Source organism: Triturus cristatus, chromosome 7, assembly GCF_964204655.1.
Source record: "Triturus cristatus chromosome 7, aTriCri1.1, whole genome shotgun sequence".
Taxonomy (NCBI): domain Eukaryota; kingdom Metazoa; phylum Chordata; class Amphibia; order Caudata; family Salamandridae; genus Triturus; species Triturus cristatus.
This window is the reverse complement of record NC_140590.1, coordinates 1,722,313,464-1,722,329,513: the sequence shown is the minus strand read 5'-3', so window position 1 is coordinate 1,722,329,513 and position 16,050 is coordinate 1,722,313,464. Positions and strand designations below refer to the sequence as shown.

The following is a 16,050-nucleotide window of genomic DNA, read 5'->3' as shown; positions in this document are numbered from 1 at the left end:
TAGGGAATAGACAGGAGCAGCATAGGATGTCCCATGATTATCTCATAGGTACTCAGCTTGGTTTTCTAGGTAGGAATGGCTGCGACTGACCAGAGTGCCAGGAGTAACACATCAGGCCACTTGTGATGTATTTAAGACTGCATCTTGGTGATCTTGTTTATTGAGTTGAACTTAAAGGCTTCTACTTTCTTGATGACTTGGTGGAGTGGGGGTGCTGCACATTGGAAGTGATTAATCCCTAGGCCAGGAGGTGTGGTTTTGATCCCTTTTCCAAATGTTGTGGGATTGACAAGTGGCACAGGATGGTAATACTATTGGGAAACAAAAGGGACTAATGTAGCAAACCAATCTCTTCTGATGTGTCCGATACAATCATATAATCAGGTGATGTTGGGGAGGAGAAATTGCGAGGCAGCCTATCACCTTGTGTTGTCGCTCGCCTATCCAGCATAGTCCCATTTACATTTCCCTTTTGTCAAAGCCTGTATCTCTAATTCAGTTTCCCTTTCCTGCAATTCAGAACAATCATTTAGGGTAAGCAATAGAAACTCAACACTTTGAGGGACATACTGAGTGACTTCAGAATTTTGTGATAAAACAGCCTTTTTTGTAGATTGCTCAGTGTTAGACATGTCAGCCTTAGGGTGGTTTTCCCACAAACCTTTTGCCTTTCCCCTTCCTACTTTGCTAAATACGTTTTTGTTGGCCTTAGGACTATGTGCACTTTACCACTGCTAATCGGTGATAAAGTGCTTGTTCTCATTCCCTAAAACATTATAAAATTGGCTTACACCCAATTGGCATATTTAATTGAGTTATAAGTCCCTTGTTAAGTGGTATAACATATGCCCAGGGCCTGTAAATTAAATGCCACTAGTGAACTTGCAGCACTTATTGTGCTACCCACTTAAGCAGCCCCATAAAACATGTCCCAGGCCTGCCATTGTAGCCTGTGGGTGCAGTTTTAAACTGCCATTTCGACCTAGCCAAAAAACAAAAAACCTTTGCCAGTCCTAAGACTTTCTTTTTAATACATATAAGTCATCCTTAGGGTAGGCCCTAAGCAGCCAATAGGTCCGGGTGCATATTATTTAACAAGTTGGACATATACATTTAAGCTTTACATGTCCTGATAGTTAACAACTCCTCCTAAATTTGTTTTTCACTACTGCAATGCCTACCTCTCCAATAGGATAACATTGGGTTGCCTTATTACATTTAATAAGTGACAACTTTTACTAGGGAGCAGGTAGGAAATTGATGTCTCGTGTCTGCTATCTAGGAAATTGTAATTTAAAATCCTATGTTATGGTAAATTCGGATTTCAAGTCACAATTTTGAAAAGCCACTGTTAGAAGTTTGCCACTTTCTTGCATGTTCTTCTCCTAACCAGTTGGTGCCTGCCGCCTGTTTCCTGGGTAGCATTTCTATGTGTACTTGTGTGTATTTTCGATTCCTCCCGGACAGCCACACAATAGAGCAAAGGGTGGGATGGGCCATCTTTGGCAGGATGGGGGTGGGGGACTGAGCACAGCTCCACCTACATTTCAAAGCCACTGCTACAACACACTTACAAACGATTTCAATATAGTCTTTTGGGACCCTAGACAACCTGTGCCTGGGGAGGGAGTCAGTAAATTCCAGAGAAATCTGTGGGGGTGAAACATTTAGAAGCTATTCACACTTCAAACTGGGAACAGATATAAATATTAGACCCTCAGAACCAACTGTTCAGTTCACTCCTGGACCTGTGAATACTACAGAAGGACGCCCGCAGCCCTTCTGCTTGAGGCCTGCCCTGCTTGCTGATAAGGAAAACTGGACCAGCTCACTTCATACCAGGCTCCCAGAAGTGACTCCAAAAGTCAGCTGACTCACCTCCTGTTCTGAGCTACAGAGACATAACAAGCTCCAGAGGCCTCCCTGCAACTACCGTGCTGCACTGGACCTGCCTGGACCTGCAAATGATCTTCCTGAGCCCTGCTGGCCCCTGCTGGCATGAATTCTTAATCAACCAAGAGGTGCTTCTCCATGTCCTGGGCCCTCAGCTGCCATCAGTTGAGCTTCTCGGGACGTTTTGGTCTCTTTGTGACCCCAAACTGGCCCATTCATGCCAAAGTCCTGCTGACCATGCCGACCACCAATGCAAAGGTCCAGTGGACCCGACTCTTCATGTTACAGTGACTGCCAGCAGCCACTGGCAATCTGAGGTCTGGACTTGACGTTACATCATCGACAGCCCAAAACTCCAGCAACGACCTTCTGCAACGCCCAATAGGATCTTCGTGGTACAGCGACGACCATCCACGATGTTCTCCCTGCTTCTCACGGCCTCTTCCACCATGAACTGCACTCTTCATGCCAGATTTTGAGAAAGGGACTTTTTCAGCAGGACTAACCTGGTCCCTGTATCTGACCTGCACTCCAGTATGGTCGACCTAGACTTGTTGTTTTTCCCCAATCTAGCATGACCAGATGACCTCGAATGGCTCTTTGTGCTTTTCGGCGCTATCCTTACCTAAAATCTTTTAAATTGCATATCTTCTGTTCTAATGATTGCATTGTTGTCATTTTGGTATCAAATAGTTTGATACATTTTACTCTATTTTTCTAAATTGGTGTGGGATTTTTCTTGTGTTGTGTTTTCACATAATTACTTTTTGTTTTCTGCATGCACATTGCCTCTAATTTAAGCTACCAGAGGGTTGGGTCAAGGTTTATTTAGTGGCTTTTATGGTTCTGCCTGGCAGGAACTGTGGCTATTGATTAAGAAAGGCTTACACCCCGGTCAACCAAGAACCCAATTTCTTACAGTCAGCAGGTGTATTTCCCCTAAGGCACTTCATCCTGAGAAAACTGACGTACAGCACATTTTACAATTGCAAGTTTCGAAGTTAACACAAGAGCATCAAGAAAACCTTTAATAAAAGTACCATTGGTATACCAGCTAATGTGAGGAAACACAATTGCAGCCACAGGAGTCCACATTCATGGGCTACTCCAAAGGCATATTTTGATTGAGTGAATACGGTAGCAATGTATTAGGCTCCAGGAATACAGACACACATCTGTCACAATCAGTTCAGTTACTTAAGGTAAACACTGGCTTCCAACAACATCATAAACCATTGTCCTATAAATTTAGGGGTGTGCAAAATTCATATAATTTGCTCTCATGTTATTATGGGAAGTATCTGGCAGATTCTGTGAAATTATAGGTAATTACACGTAATCCAAATCTCTCATCTAGTGCTTTATTTTAGGGTGACTGCCAGATGTACCCTGTATGATGTTGTTTAGATACTTGATGCAAGGACACATCTGGCTGTAAAATATGAGCGCACAAAAAAAGTGATGTGAGTGACAGCACGGTCTGGCCATTTGCATTATTCTTGCATTCGTGGTAAAATTTACTAGTGAAATGCACGGATTTACGCGATGTGACATTATGGCTTAATTTTGAGAAATATGCACAAAAAGCATACTGCGTAGTTCCCAAAAATAGACCAGCATAATTCAAGTTTTACCTGGAGCTAGAAAAAATCCATACAGATCACATATAATTTGTGTATGTTAACTCAAGCAATCAAAGAAACAATCCCATGACCTGGACTCACTAAACATTCAAATTGTAGCGTACAAGACGCATTCTTGTATCATTGTACCTGCAGGCCAAAAATTCTTAAATCACTGTGTCCTCATCTTAGTTATCCTGTATATACCCTACAGGTTTCCTGCCAATATGGTAAGCCATGTGGTGCAAACCAGAAAGGTAAGTAATCATATCCGGGTAAAGCGCCCACCTGCAATATTGGGGGCTTAAATGCATATTATTTCCCAGCCACTGGAGTCTCATTTAATGAATATTTCTAAAAATAAGTGAGGGTTAATAGTCTTTTCGTTGGCCTCATAGAGCTATATTATTATAATACTCATTATATCTGATAGAGACTTCTAGCCGCAGAGTCCATACCTTAGAATATTTTGCAAACTGGATCCAGAACGTTTTCTGAGTAGTCCACTTGTGCTTGATAAGTAGCATTGTTTGCCTCCATGTGGCATTCTGTGTGTCATCCCCACCAGAAGTGATATGCACAGTACCAAGATAGGTCCCGCTCCAATGTGCTGACCTCAGTTCCTTCTTTTTAGCACCATCAGCGTGGATCTGGATCGAATTCCCCTCAGTCACTTGTTGACTGACATTTTTGACTTTTTTGATCCTTTTGTGAATGTTGATAACCAGTGTCCCTTTTTTACAATCGTAAAGGTTTAATCCTTGTGGTGCTTGACAGAGGCAAATGTTTGGGACATACCCCAACTTGGTGTGTTTTTGGTGCCAGGAGCCAGACCATGAATCCAAGGCCTGCTCGGAGTGCTAAACCATGCACCTGAAAGCAATCTTAGGGATGGTCATGAAGCTTTCGGCCACTAAATATGTGACTGGGTAATGCTTGAGGCCCCGATCATGAGGGAGGTCCAGGGACCGCACTCCGCACCACTCGCGCCAATCATTGTGTCAGTCCTGAACTTCAAGTAAGTCTCATAGGAAGAAGTCCTAAAAGTTGAAGTGTTCTTCGACTTCTCTGTGCCTGTCAAATTATTGGACGATGCCACAAGTCCAGGCCCAGGCCCATGCCGGACCCTTGGTCTGCTCTGCGATTTCCCAAGTTTCTCGGAGCCGGAGCGACCATTGCCCAATTTTGTGAATTTTATGAGGCCATGAGCCTTACTTTTAGGTGATCGGCTACTCCGGAGTTCCCTTAGGCCCTATGGGTCTGAGAGGGACTCCAACTGGAGTTCTGCCAGCTGGTTCGCAGTGAGCACCATTTGGGCACTCAGGATCTGGATTGACCCCTCCTGCAGCACAGCAAACTCCTCTGGGGTTCATTTCAGTGGCATCATTCCTGATGCCACGGACGGGGATTGACTGCATTTTGTTCTGTGACCTAATAAAGTTTGTTTAAAAAAAAAAAAAAAAAATCATTCCTGATGCCACTGAGGCTCATTGGCGGCACTGAACCCATCATGATTCCTGACTCCGATTCAGAGCTGGACCGGCATCGCATGATATCAAATCCAACGCCAAGTGGGCACACAAGGCTGGCCTGAATTGAAGATGGAGCCCTATTTCCCTGAAGAGCCATCTGAGGAACATGAATGTAGAGACCCTTAGGATCCCTATGGTATCCCAATCCCCTAGGAGAGTCCATGGCCAAGGATAACTGGCACAAGGAGCTTTCTGATGCCAGTGGTCAGGATACTTCCCCAGAAATTGGTCTCCTCTGTCCTCCCACAGTGGCTATGAAGAAGGGGGCCTTTTTGCGATGGTGGTCTGGAGGACAGCTGAGATCCTGGCGCTGCCCATGGTCGAGGTCAAGACCAACATCTTTTCAGAGATGATTCAACGCAGGGTATCCTAATCAGAACCCCAACTCCCCTTCAATGAAGACCTCACTGATGTCCTGCTTGGGGCCTGGGCTAAGCCCTGCACAGGACCATCACCTGAGGCCATTTCCCGGTTCCCAGGGACCCCGTCTTCCTCATCCAGCACCCTATCCCATAGAGCCTTGTGGTCCAGGCCTCATCCTCCAAGATCAAAACTGGCACATTCCCTACCACACCACCTAATAGGGAATGCAAGCTACTGGACACTTTTGGGAAGAGGATTTTTTTTTTCCGCCAGTCTTTGACTGCAGTCCATGAAAACAGCATGCTTATTGGGCTATTTACTGTATGGGATTCAGATGCTCAAGTGCTGCCCATCGTCTCAGAAGAGGTCAAAGCCACACTCTCCCAAGCTAATGCTGATGGTAAAGGTGCAGCTACGTTCACTATTAGATGCAGATTGTAAACCACGGACTCGCTGGGAAGAGCCATTGTTTCCACAGTGGTGCTTCGACATCACACCTGGCTGAGGGCAACTGGCTTTTAGGAGGATGGCAAGGCATCCCTTATGGACATGGCCTTCAACATCAGTCACCTGTATGGTGACAAGTTGGATTCATCGCTTGAACTTTTTAAACATATCAGGACCACCGCTCGGTCATTTGGATTTACATTGGCCCAGTGGTAGCTGCATTTCAGCATCCACTCCTTCCGTGGCTATGGTTGGTGCTGTTAGACGTGTCCATTCACCCCTAGCCACCACGGCCAGCAGGTTTCTCAGTCCTCCTGTAGCTGCGGAGCCCACAGACCTCGTGGGAACCAAGGCCAGAGGTCTACAAAATTCACTCAACTCCCACCACCCCCAGTAGCCGCACCGTCAAAACCCCTTTAATAAGCCATCATACCATCATGGATGGCTGGTTGGCGGTAGTATTCAACATGACCTGCCCCAGTGGTGGTAGTTAACATCAGATCCCACTATCCTTGCCACCATTCTACGACTGGAAGCCAAGGGAGGACCATCTTTTATTCTTGCCACAGGAAGTGCAGGCTCTTTTGCAAAAGGAGCCATTTAGAAGGTGCTGACATCAGAACTAGGTTGTGGTTGCTATTCCCACTACTTTCTCTTGCTAAAAATAGGATGGAGGCCTCAGTCATATTCTAGACCTGCGCCCTCTTAACTTTTTCCTGAAAAAGAAAAAAGTCAAGATCCTCTCTCTGGCTCGGGTTCTGTCTGCCCTAGATAGCAAAGACTGGATGATTGTGTTGGACTTGCAGGCCTGTCCCATCTGCTCTAGACATTATCTACGGTTCATGGTGGGCCACAAATATTTCCAGTTGGCTGTGCTTTCCTTCGGCCTTACCAGAACTTCTTGGGTGTTCATGAAAGTGACGGCGTTGATTGCAGCCCACTGTGAAGGTTAGGGGTTCCAGTTTACCCCTACCTTCACGATTGGTTGTTGAAGGTAAGTTCGCCTCAGGCAGTCATCCAACCCCCTTAGGCTACGGTGGACCTCCTGCACTTTCTGGAGTCCTCTTTCAATAAAAACGAAGTCACACGTGACTCCCTCACAGAGGCTTCCTTTCATCGGAGCCATTCCGGACACAGTGCAATATCACCCTTATCCTCCAGAGGGACAAATCCAGGATATTCAGGTTATGATTCTGATGTTTCAGCCTCTATCCTGGATTCTGGTGAGACTGATTCTGAGGCTGCTGGGTCACAAAGCCTTCCGCATCCTGTTGGAAAAGCATTCCAGTTGGAATATGCGGGCTCTAAAGATCCAGTGGGCGCAGCATCAGGGGAATCATGTTAAGATGGTCCAAATATTGGAGTGAACTGCGAAGTACCTGCGGTGGTTACTGATGAACTGCAATTGGTTCAGCAGCAGACCCTCTCTCTTCCCCACCCAGATCTCACAATGGGGATAGATGTGCCATCTGGAAGAGGTAGGGATTAGAGGACTTTGCTCTCCCACAGACTCTCAGCTCCACATGAGCTTGCTGGAACTGAAAGCAATATGCTTTGCATTGAAAGCTTCACTCCCATCTATCAAGAGGAGGTTTATTCAGATGTTCACATACAGCACTACCCCCATGTGGTACTGCAGCAAACAGGGCAGAGTGGGGTCCTGGACCCTGTGCCAAGAAGCCCTGCACCTCAGGACGTGGCTGAAATGTCAGGACATCATCCTAGTCATGCAACGACTGGCGAGCTCCTTGAACGTCAGGGTTGATGAACTCAGCCGGTGATGCCTTGTGAATAACTAATGGCATCTCCATCCAAAGATGGTTGAAGGTTTCTTCAGGGACCAGTGAGAACCTAGGTTATATCTATTCACGACTGCTGAGAACCCGCAATGTCAGGGCTTCTCTGCGCTGGAGTTTCCAAGGTGGTTCTCGCTCGGAAACACATTTCATCTCAATTCGAACTCAGGCCTCTTACATGTATTTCTGTCAATACCACTCCTGCCCTGAGTTCTCAAGAAGATTAGAACTGACCAGGCCTTAGTCATTTTAGTGGCTCCGGGTTGGGCATAGAGAGTATGGTATCCCAAACTGTGGAGCAGGAGCAACTGTCCTCTGATCAGGCTGCCCCTTCAGAAAGATCTCCTGTCCACACCTGCACCTGAACCTGCGCCCTCTTCACTTATTTCTGAACAAAAAAGAAGAAAATAGTCTGTGTTCACAGAAATGGCAACCAGAAGACCTCCAATACCCAATGAGCATAACGTTGAAGTGCACCCTACAGAAGAGAAAAATAAGTGTTTTTGTGCGCAGCGCTCCAATGGAGATCATATGGTGAAACAAACAAAGCAGGCTTTGCAGCTACAGAGACATACTGTGGGAAGCTACACTACACAGCCACCCTTTAAATAATACGAAATGTAAACTTACAGAACTGTGCGACCTACTTGAAAATTTCTTATTTATGATGCCAGACAAGAGAATAAGACTTTAAACATCAGAGGCAGCACAACTTGGTGTGATAGTAGGCATTATCAAGAAATGTAGCTGCATCTACCACAGTGATATTAAGGCAAATCATGAATATGTTATGGGGGATACTACTTTCTAAGGCAGTGGATGTGTATTGAGAATATATATATACTGCTTGTGGATGACCTTACTTTCAATTCTTTGCAAACCACTTGGTTTCCAGCACTCATTCCTGGGGGGCGTGCTCTTATATACAGCTACTTACATCTGCGCTAGACAGTTGGCTCACACTTTATTCTTGTCTGTACAATTTAATTTATTTATCTTATTTTTTACTTTCCACGCTACGCATATATATTGGATGCATTATGTTACTTGAAAAAATAGTATTTGACAAATGCAGAACTAACGTGGACTCAGTCTGTTTTCATGCATACTAATGACTCTTTCTTTTATGTCTATTCAAATTTTGCTTGGTCATGCTTGGTTGCAAATGTATTTAAAAGTAGCCACTTCCAGTCTTTGAAGTGACTTTGACAAAGACCGTGAGGTTGAAACGCGTCAGTCAATAAATCTTTCTCTAATATCCAATCCTGAGTGCGGCTCTACCTTTCTGTTGTGAAGCAAGAGGGATTTGCATATATATATTCACTTAAAAAACCATAGGTTTCACACATGTTATAGTTAGCTGGACATTTCACTCGTAAAAAACCAATGAAATTCCCCCGTTATAGTTACTGCAGGCAACTATAACTCACGCGACCGCAATCCTCTGCTGATGACGTCAGATATTACATCACTGTATTTAGACACTTATTTACCCATGTCTTCTTCCATTAATCTTTAGCTATACATATATTACAAATATTTATTTTTCAGAAAGACACATATGTCATCAGTGATGATGACACCGAGCGCTCACAGTTCGCAGTTCGCGCCGTGCGCGCACCTCAGACTGCGAGAGACAAAATGGCGGCCGACACTTCCTGGTTTCGACCAATTCGAATGTTTACCGACGTCTAACAACCAATCAGAATTGCGCTCGCGCACGGCAGGGTGCGCGCACAGTGCGCGCACGGTGCGCGCGTATAGATATTGATATGCTTTTAAATGCTATTTTCTCAGGAAATACTGAACAGATTTACACCAGACCTGCAAAAGGCACTTCCTTGACCTTATGGCTACCTCTCTGCCAAATTTCACCTAATTCTGTTTAGCCGTTCGGGCTGTAGCTGCGACTAAAGGTCCTATGGAAAAATGCATGGGGAAAACACGTTTTGGGACCCCCCCTTTTTCCCGGCCCCCGCTTGACGAATCACCCCGAGACTTTCAGGGTAGGAGCTGAACGGAGCACCCCATTAGTTTTGAAAATTTCGCGAGGATTCGTCAACCGGCGCATATTACATCATTCATGACATGGTCAGTGACATCACTGATGACATCATTGAGTGAATGTGGTTTGGTTCGATATTTAAATATGTATTATATATATAGCAATCTGCATTGAAGAATGAGTGGAAGTATAAGTTTCAGGATGGAGGATTTACTAGCAGTGTGACTGACTGTTTAAGTGACTAATTTAAAGTGTCTCACTAAATATATGGGATAGGGATTAAATTGTGTGAATATCTGTATCACTCTGTCTCTTGTTGTGTAAACTAATGCATAAGTTGGTTACTAGCTATGTGAAAGTCTATATTAGTTATTGATTAGTTAAGTGAGTATTTTTATGGTAGAGTAAATGTGTGTGTGGTTGGGTGGGAGGTGTATGACTGTCCAAAGATGTGTAAATAGTTGATTTAGTAGGTATATGAGGTTAAGACTGAATGTGGAAACAGTTGTTTGCGTGAGTGAATGTCTTTATGGGTGTAGTGATGAGTAAATATATTTCTCAATGATACATGTCCAACAAAGTAGAAATATAAATGGCAGTGTATGTGACAGTTGTTGTATATAAATAAGTATACATAAGACTCAGTGATTCTATGAGTGACTGTATGGATAACTGTATACTTGTAATAGTGATTTTATAACACACTAAGTATGAGTTACTATCTATATGAATAAATGAAGTGGTGTTTGTATAAGTGTGTAGCTGAGTAAATGTAAGTATGATTAATTGTTTGCATAAGTGAGTAGGACGACTGCATACGTGAATAGGATGTATGCTGGTGTGTAATGTTGATGTAGGTGTATAAGTATATTTGATAGTGTTCTATTGATCTTTGTCAGCATGTATGAGTGAATCTATAGGTAAGTGTTTAGATGTGTGTGTAGATCTAGGAATCACTGAGTGGGTTTTTAGAAACTTATATTGGTGTGTCAATGGTTTCAAATATGGTACTCCATATTTTATAATGAGCGATGAAAGGTTATACTAGTGTATGATGAGGTGTATCACATTGTCACGTGGATGATGTAATCAGTGATGTCATTTGAGATGTCATCCGTGATGTCATCAGTGATGTCACTTACTATGTCATGAATGATGTAATATGTGACATCATCAGCAGTGGATTGCAGGCGCGCGAGTTATAGTTAGTAGAACTAACTATAACGAAGGAATTTCAATGGTTTTGTACAAGTGAAATGTCCAGCTAACTATAACACCCCTGAAACCTATGGTTTTTTCAGTGAATTTCTAAGGTTTTTTAAATGCTAATTCCTAACTATAACGTGTCTGAAACCTATGGTTTTTTCAGTGAATTTCAAAGATTTCTTAAATGACAATTTTTAAATGTAATAATAGTTATATTTATTTTTTTGATACTGATTTTCTAATTTTTTTTAACTATTTATTTTTACATATTTTTTTTTCAATTACATTATATATTCTTAATATAAATGGATTTTTATATTGAAACTCTAATGGTTTCTTTGTTTTATATATTTTTTTAAATATATTTATATTATTTTCTTTATTTTTATTTTTGGGGGGAGTCGCGCACCCAAAGCGTACCTTTCTGGATCACTGCGCGGAACCTAGCCGCCATTTTAGGATTGTTGTGTAGGATCCGCGTAGGACTCCAGTGGCCTGCCCTGGCCACAGGAGCGATGCCACTGCATGAAATGCGGGTCCAAGTCTGCCTACATAGGTGGATGTTTTAAGGAGCAGGAAGAGCCTTTCTACGGGAGAGCGAGTACAGAGACTCTGTATTTCCTGGGACATAAATTTTACGAAAACCCACAGCAGCGTACCACATGGGATTGTAATAAAACACTACCAGCCCCACAATGCAATGATCTACTGGTGACACGTGACCTTTTTGAATAAATGGGAAAAAGCTGGTTGTGTGCGTGCTGTGTTCTTTCAAGCAGCCCATGATTAAGGGCGGTGGCCTGAAAAGCGTAGGACTGGCGATTTGATTTTAATGGAAGTGAGCCTTTGACTGCGGCTCCAAATATGAGCTGTTACTTACCTGCAGGCGAAGTCCCACGAGGGGTAACCTTTTTTGTTGGATGGATATATATATATATATATATATATATATATATATATATATATATATATATATATATATATATATATATATTACCTACTGGCGGTCGCCAGTAGGTAGTTATAGTTAGGACCCCTTTTCCATAGGAAAACCTCAACATTCTATTTTGAATAACTTTGGCGCCGGTCGACGAATCCTCGCAAATTTTTCAAAATAGGTGGGGCGCTACGCTCCGCTCCTACCCTGAAAGTCTCGGGGGGATTCGTCAAGCGGGGGCTGAGATAAAAGGGGGGTCCCAAAACGCGTTTTTCCCATGCATTTTTCCATAGGACCTTTAGACAGGGCTACAGCCCGAACGGCTGAACAGAATTTAATGAAATTTGGCAGAGAGGTAGTCCCCAGGTCAAGGAAGTGCCTTTTGTAGGTTTGGTGTAAATCTGTTCAGTAGATTCTGAGAAAATAGCCTTTAAATCAATATATATATATCTAAGCGCGCTCCGTGCGCGCTGGGTGCGCGCACCTCGCCGTGCGCGAGCGCAATTCTGATTGGTTGTTAGATCTTAGTAAACATTCGAATCGGTGGAAATCAGGAAGCGGCGGCCGCCATTTTGTCTATCGCATAAAGAGGGGGTGATAAACAAAGGGGGAGAACTTGAAAAGGGGGCAGAGTGGGTAGAAATAGACCCAGTAGGCATTGTAAGGGGGTCAAAGTAGGACCTTGTAGGGCAAAAAAAAAGATTAATATTTTGTTAAAAAATATCGCCGAGTGCGCGCACCCAGCGCGCACCCGGAAAAAAACTTAATAAAACAAATTAAAAAAAAATCGCATTTAAGTGTTTAGATATAAGGTGGCTCTAAAAAGAGCCCTTGTGTTTATTGTTTGTTTTTTGGTACCTACAAGTATGTACCGATGCAGAGTCTGAGGTTCAAGAGGAAGACTCTGTTGCCTTCATCAGTGAAGTGCACACCATCTCCTCTATAAATGTCTTGCATGTCGTAACGCAAGTTGTTGTGGTAAATGGAACCCATACCATAGTCTCTGAGGAAAGCAGAAATAGATTTGTTGACGTGCTTCCTTGCTTTGTCAATCTGCGGACAAAATTGGTTGGACCAGTTCCACTTTTGCCTTTGGCATATGTTAGAATATACAAAGGCAGTTTGTGGAAAAAGCGACATCAATTGCACAAAGGTGTCCTTAATAAGCATTTCCAGACCTACCCCAGTTAAAGTGCCTAGATCATTACCACCACAGTGCACAATAATAAGGTTAGGCTGTGGGAGATGTTGAAAGGTTTTCACCAAAGGCATTAATTGGTGCCACTTTAACCCTCTCTGACCAATCCATATAATGTCTACATTTGGCAAAGCAAGGTCTCTCACCATACCTCTTTTCTCTGCAAACTTTTCACTCCAGAAGACATAGCTGTGTCCTACAATCCACACTGTGAACATCTTCAAAGGAGATCTGGATGCACTCAGGAGGTGTAATTCAGTAGAATGGTAAAAAGAAATGAAAGACAGTTTGGAAATGGAGGCATACATATTTTTTTATAAAAAAAAAAGAACTGATTGGCTGTTTCATACCATTCTACACTAAAAACTAGGCTGTATGTGTAAAATAATAGAAGCATGTTTTGTATTGGTACAGAAAAATGTGTTACCAAAGAACAGTACAATGGATTTGTTGTAAGGTTTGAAAAGTCAAGCACTCTTGCTCTGTGGAATTGAAACATTGTGTGGTGAACTTCTGACCTAACTCCACACAGCAGTGTTCCATGAGCTGTTGCTATGGTAGCAGGCAGAAGTCAAGTTGGGGGAAGGGTACTAGGCAGAAGTCAAGTAGGGGGAAGGGTACTTTTGGAAAAGGGTTGGTTTTCAACCAATAGAAATGTGTGATTACATTTGAAAAAAAGGGGAAAGCAGTGAGATTTGAAATTAACATGTATATGTGTGGAAAAAGAGAGGGAAAGTTTGCCATTATCTGGTTCTGCTGAGAGGAGAGAGGTGTAGAGAACAGAGATCCTGGCTCTGATAATCTGCTGTTTGAGTGCCACATTTCTATCACAACTAACTAATTTTAAAGGTGAGGTTAGAGTTTGAGAGGAGATGTATATGGTAAATTAAGAAATGAATAATAGAAATGTAATTCTTTTTGTTGAAGTTGTGTTTATTATTTTCTGTTTTGGGAGAAATTTAAATGTGAGGAACATGTAAAATAATATGGACTATGTTTTCACGATAAATTAAGGTGTATTGGTCTGGACATGGGCTTTTTAAAAAATCTGAAAAGTGGATTCATAATGTGTCAGTCTGTAAAAGTGAATATTACTTGTCAAAAAAAAAGAGCAGTAAGTGTGCTTTCAAATTGGCAAAGAAATTTCGTTTTGTGACTAATGTGAAAACATGACTCTGTGTGCAAATAGGAATTACAGGCAGAGATTTATTGCGTTTTGCTCTGGTGATTTCACAGTTGCATTAGTAGGAAAAAGGGGGAGCGATTTTTTGGTGCAGAAGCAGACTCTTAGCACACACCCAGCTCCTTTCCATGTATAATCATGCACAGTATTCACAAGCGAGAGGGGTTTGAGGTTTCAGTCTGTAATGCAAATACATTCAGCATCACTAAGGCTGGTTGCCCTTGCTGGAGTGTAGGCAGTCACCCAGCATACACATGGTGGTGGTCTGAAAAAGCAGTCTGGACATGGGCTTTTTAAAAAATCTGAAAAGTGGATTCATAATGAGTCAGTCTGTAAAAGTGATTATTACTTGTCAAAAAAAAAGAGCAGTAAGTGTGCTTTGAAATTGGCAAAGAAATTTCGTTTTGTGACTAATGTGAAAACATGACTCTGTGTGCAAATAGGAATTACAGGCAGAGATTTATTGCGTTTTGCTCTGGTGATTTCACAGTTGCATTAGTAGGAAAAAGGGGGAGCGATTTTTTGGTGCAGAAGCAGACTCTTAGTACACACCCAGCTCCTTTCCATGTATAATCATGCACAGTATTCACAAGCGAGTGGGGTTTGAGGTTTCAGTCTGTAATGCAAATACATTCAGCATCACTAAGGCTGGTTGCCCTTGCTGGAGTGTAGGCAGTCACCCAGCATACACATGGTGGTGGTCTGAAAAAGCAGTCTGGACATGGGCTTTTTAAAAAATCTGAAAAGTGGATTCATAATGTGTCAGTCTGTAAAAGTGATTATTACTTGTCAAAAAAAAAGAGCAGTAAGTGTGCTTTGAAATTGGCAAAGAAATTTCGTTTTGTGACTAATGTGAAAACATGACTCTGTGTGCAAATAGGAATTACAGGCAGAGATTTATTGCGTTTTGCTCTGGTGATTTCACAGTTGCATTAGTAGGAAAAAGGGGGAGCGATTTTTTGGTGCAGAAGCAGACTCTTAGGACACACCCAGCTCCTTTCCATGTATAATCATGCACAGTATTCACAAGCGAGTGGGGTTTGAGGTTTCAGTCTGTAATGCAAATACATTCAGCATCACTAAGGCTGGTTGCCCTTGCTGGAGTGTAGGCAGTCACCCAGCATACACATGGTGGTGGTCTGAAAAAGCAGTCTGGACATGGGCTTTTTAAAAAATCTGAAAAGTGGATTCATAATGTGTCAGTCTGTAAAAGTGATTATTGCTTGTCAAAAAAAAAGAGCAGTAAGTGTGCTTTGAAATTGGCAAAGAAATTTCGTTTTGTGACTAATGTGAAAACATGACTCTGTGTGCAAATAGGAATTATAGGCAGAGATTTATTGCGTTTTGCTCTGGTGATTTCACAGTTGCATTAGTAGGAAAAAGGGGGAGCGATTTTTTGGTGCAGAAGCAGACTCTTAGCACACACCCAGCTCCTTTCCATGTATAATCATGCACAGTATTCACAAGCGAGAGGGGTTTGAGGTTTCAGTCTGTAATGCAAATACATTCAGCATCACTAAGGCTGGTTGCCCTTGCTGGAGTGTAGGCAGTCACCCAGCATACACATGGTGGTGGTCTGAAAAAGCAGTCTGGACATGGGCTTTTTAAAAAATCTGAAAAGTGGATTCATAATGTGTCAGTCTGTAAAAGTGATTATTACTTGACAAAAAAAAAGAGCAGTAAGTGTGCTTTTAAATTGGCAAAGAAATTTCGTTGTGTGACTAATGTGAAAAGAAATGTAGTAATATATTTAAATAAAATAAAGGTTTTTTTTTTTAGTTTTTTTCAGGTATTGCTGAAGAGCAGTGAACAAAATTTAAGATGCCTACAAAATCCAGAGTCAAAAAACCCCAGAAAAAAAACGTATT

The 16,050-nt window shown here is 42.5% G+C and overlaps 1 protein-coding gene and 1 long non-coding RNA gene across 3 annotated transcripts in view; one reads left to right on the top strand and one right to left on the bottom strand.

Moving 5' to 3' along the window:
* LOC146812896 (uncharacterized) overlaps window positions 1–16,050 on the bottom strand; it is a 395,123-nt gene that overhangs the window by 193,542 nt on the left and 185,531 nt on the right. The gene's annotated exons all lie outside the window — the stretch shown is intronic.
* Window positions 1–16,050, top strand: part of LOC146812897 (ovostatin-like) — a 433,862-nt gene that overhangs the window by 348,767 nt on the left and 69,045 nt on the right. The gene's annotated exons all lie outside the window — the stretch shown is intronic.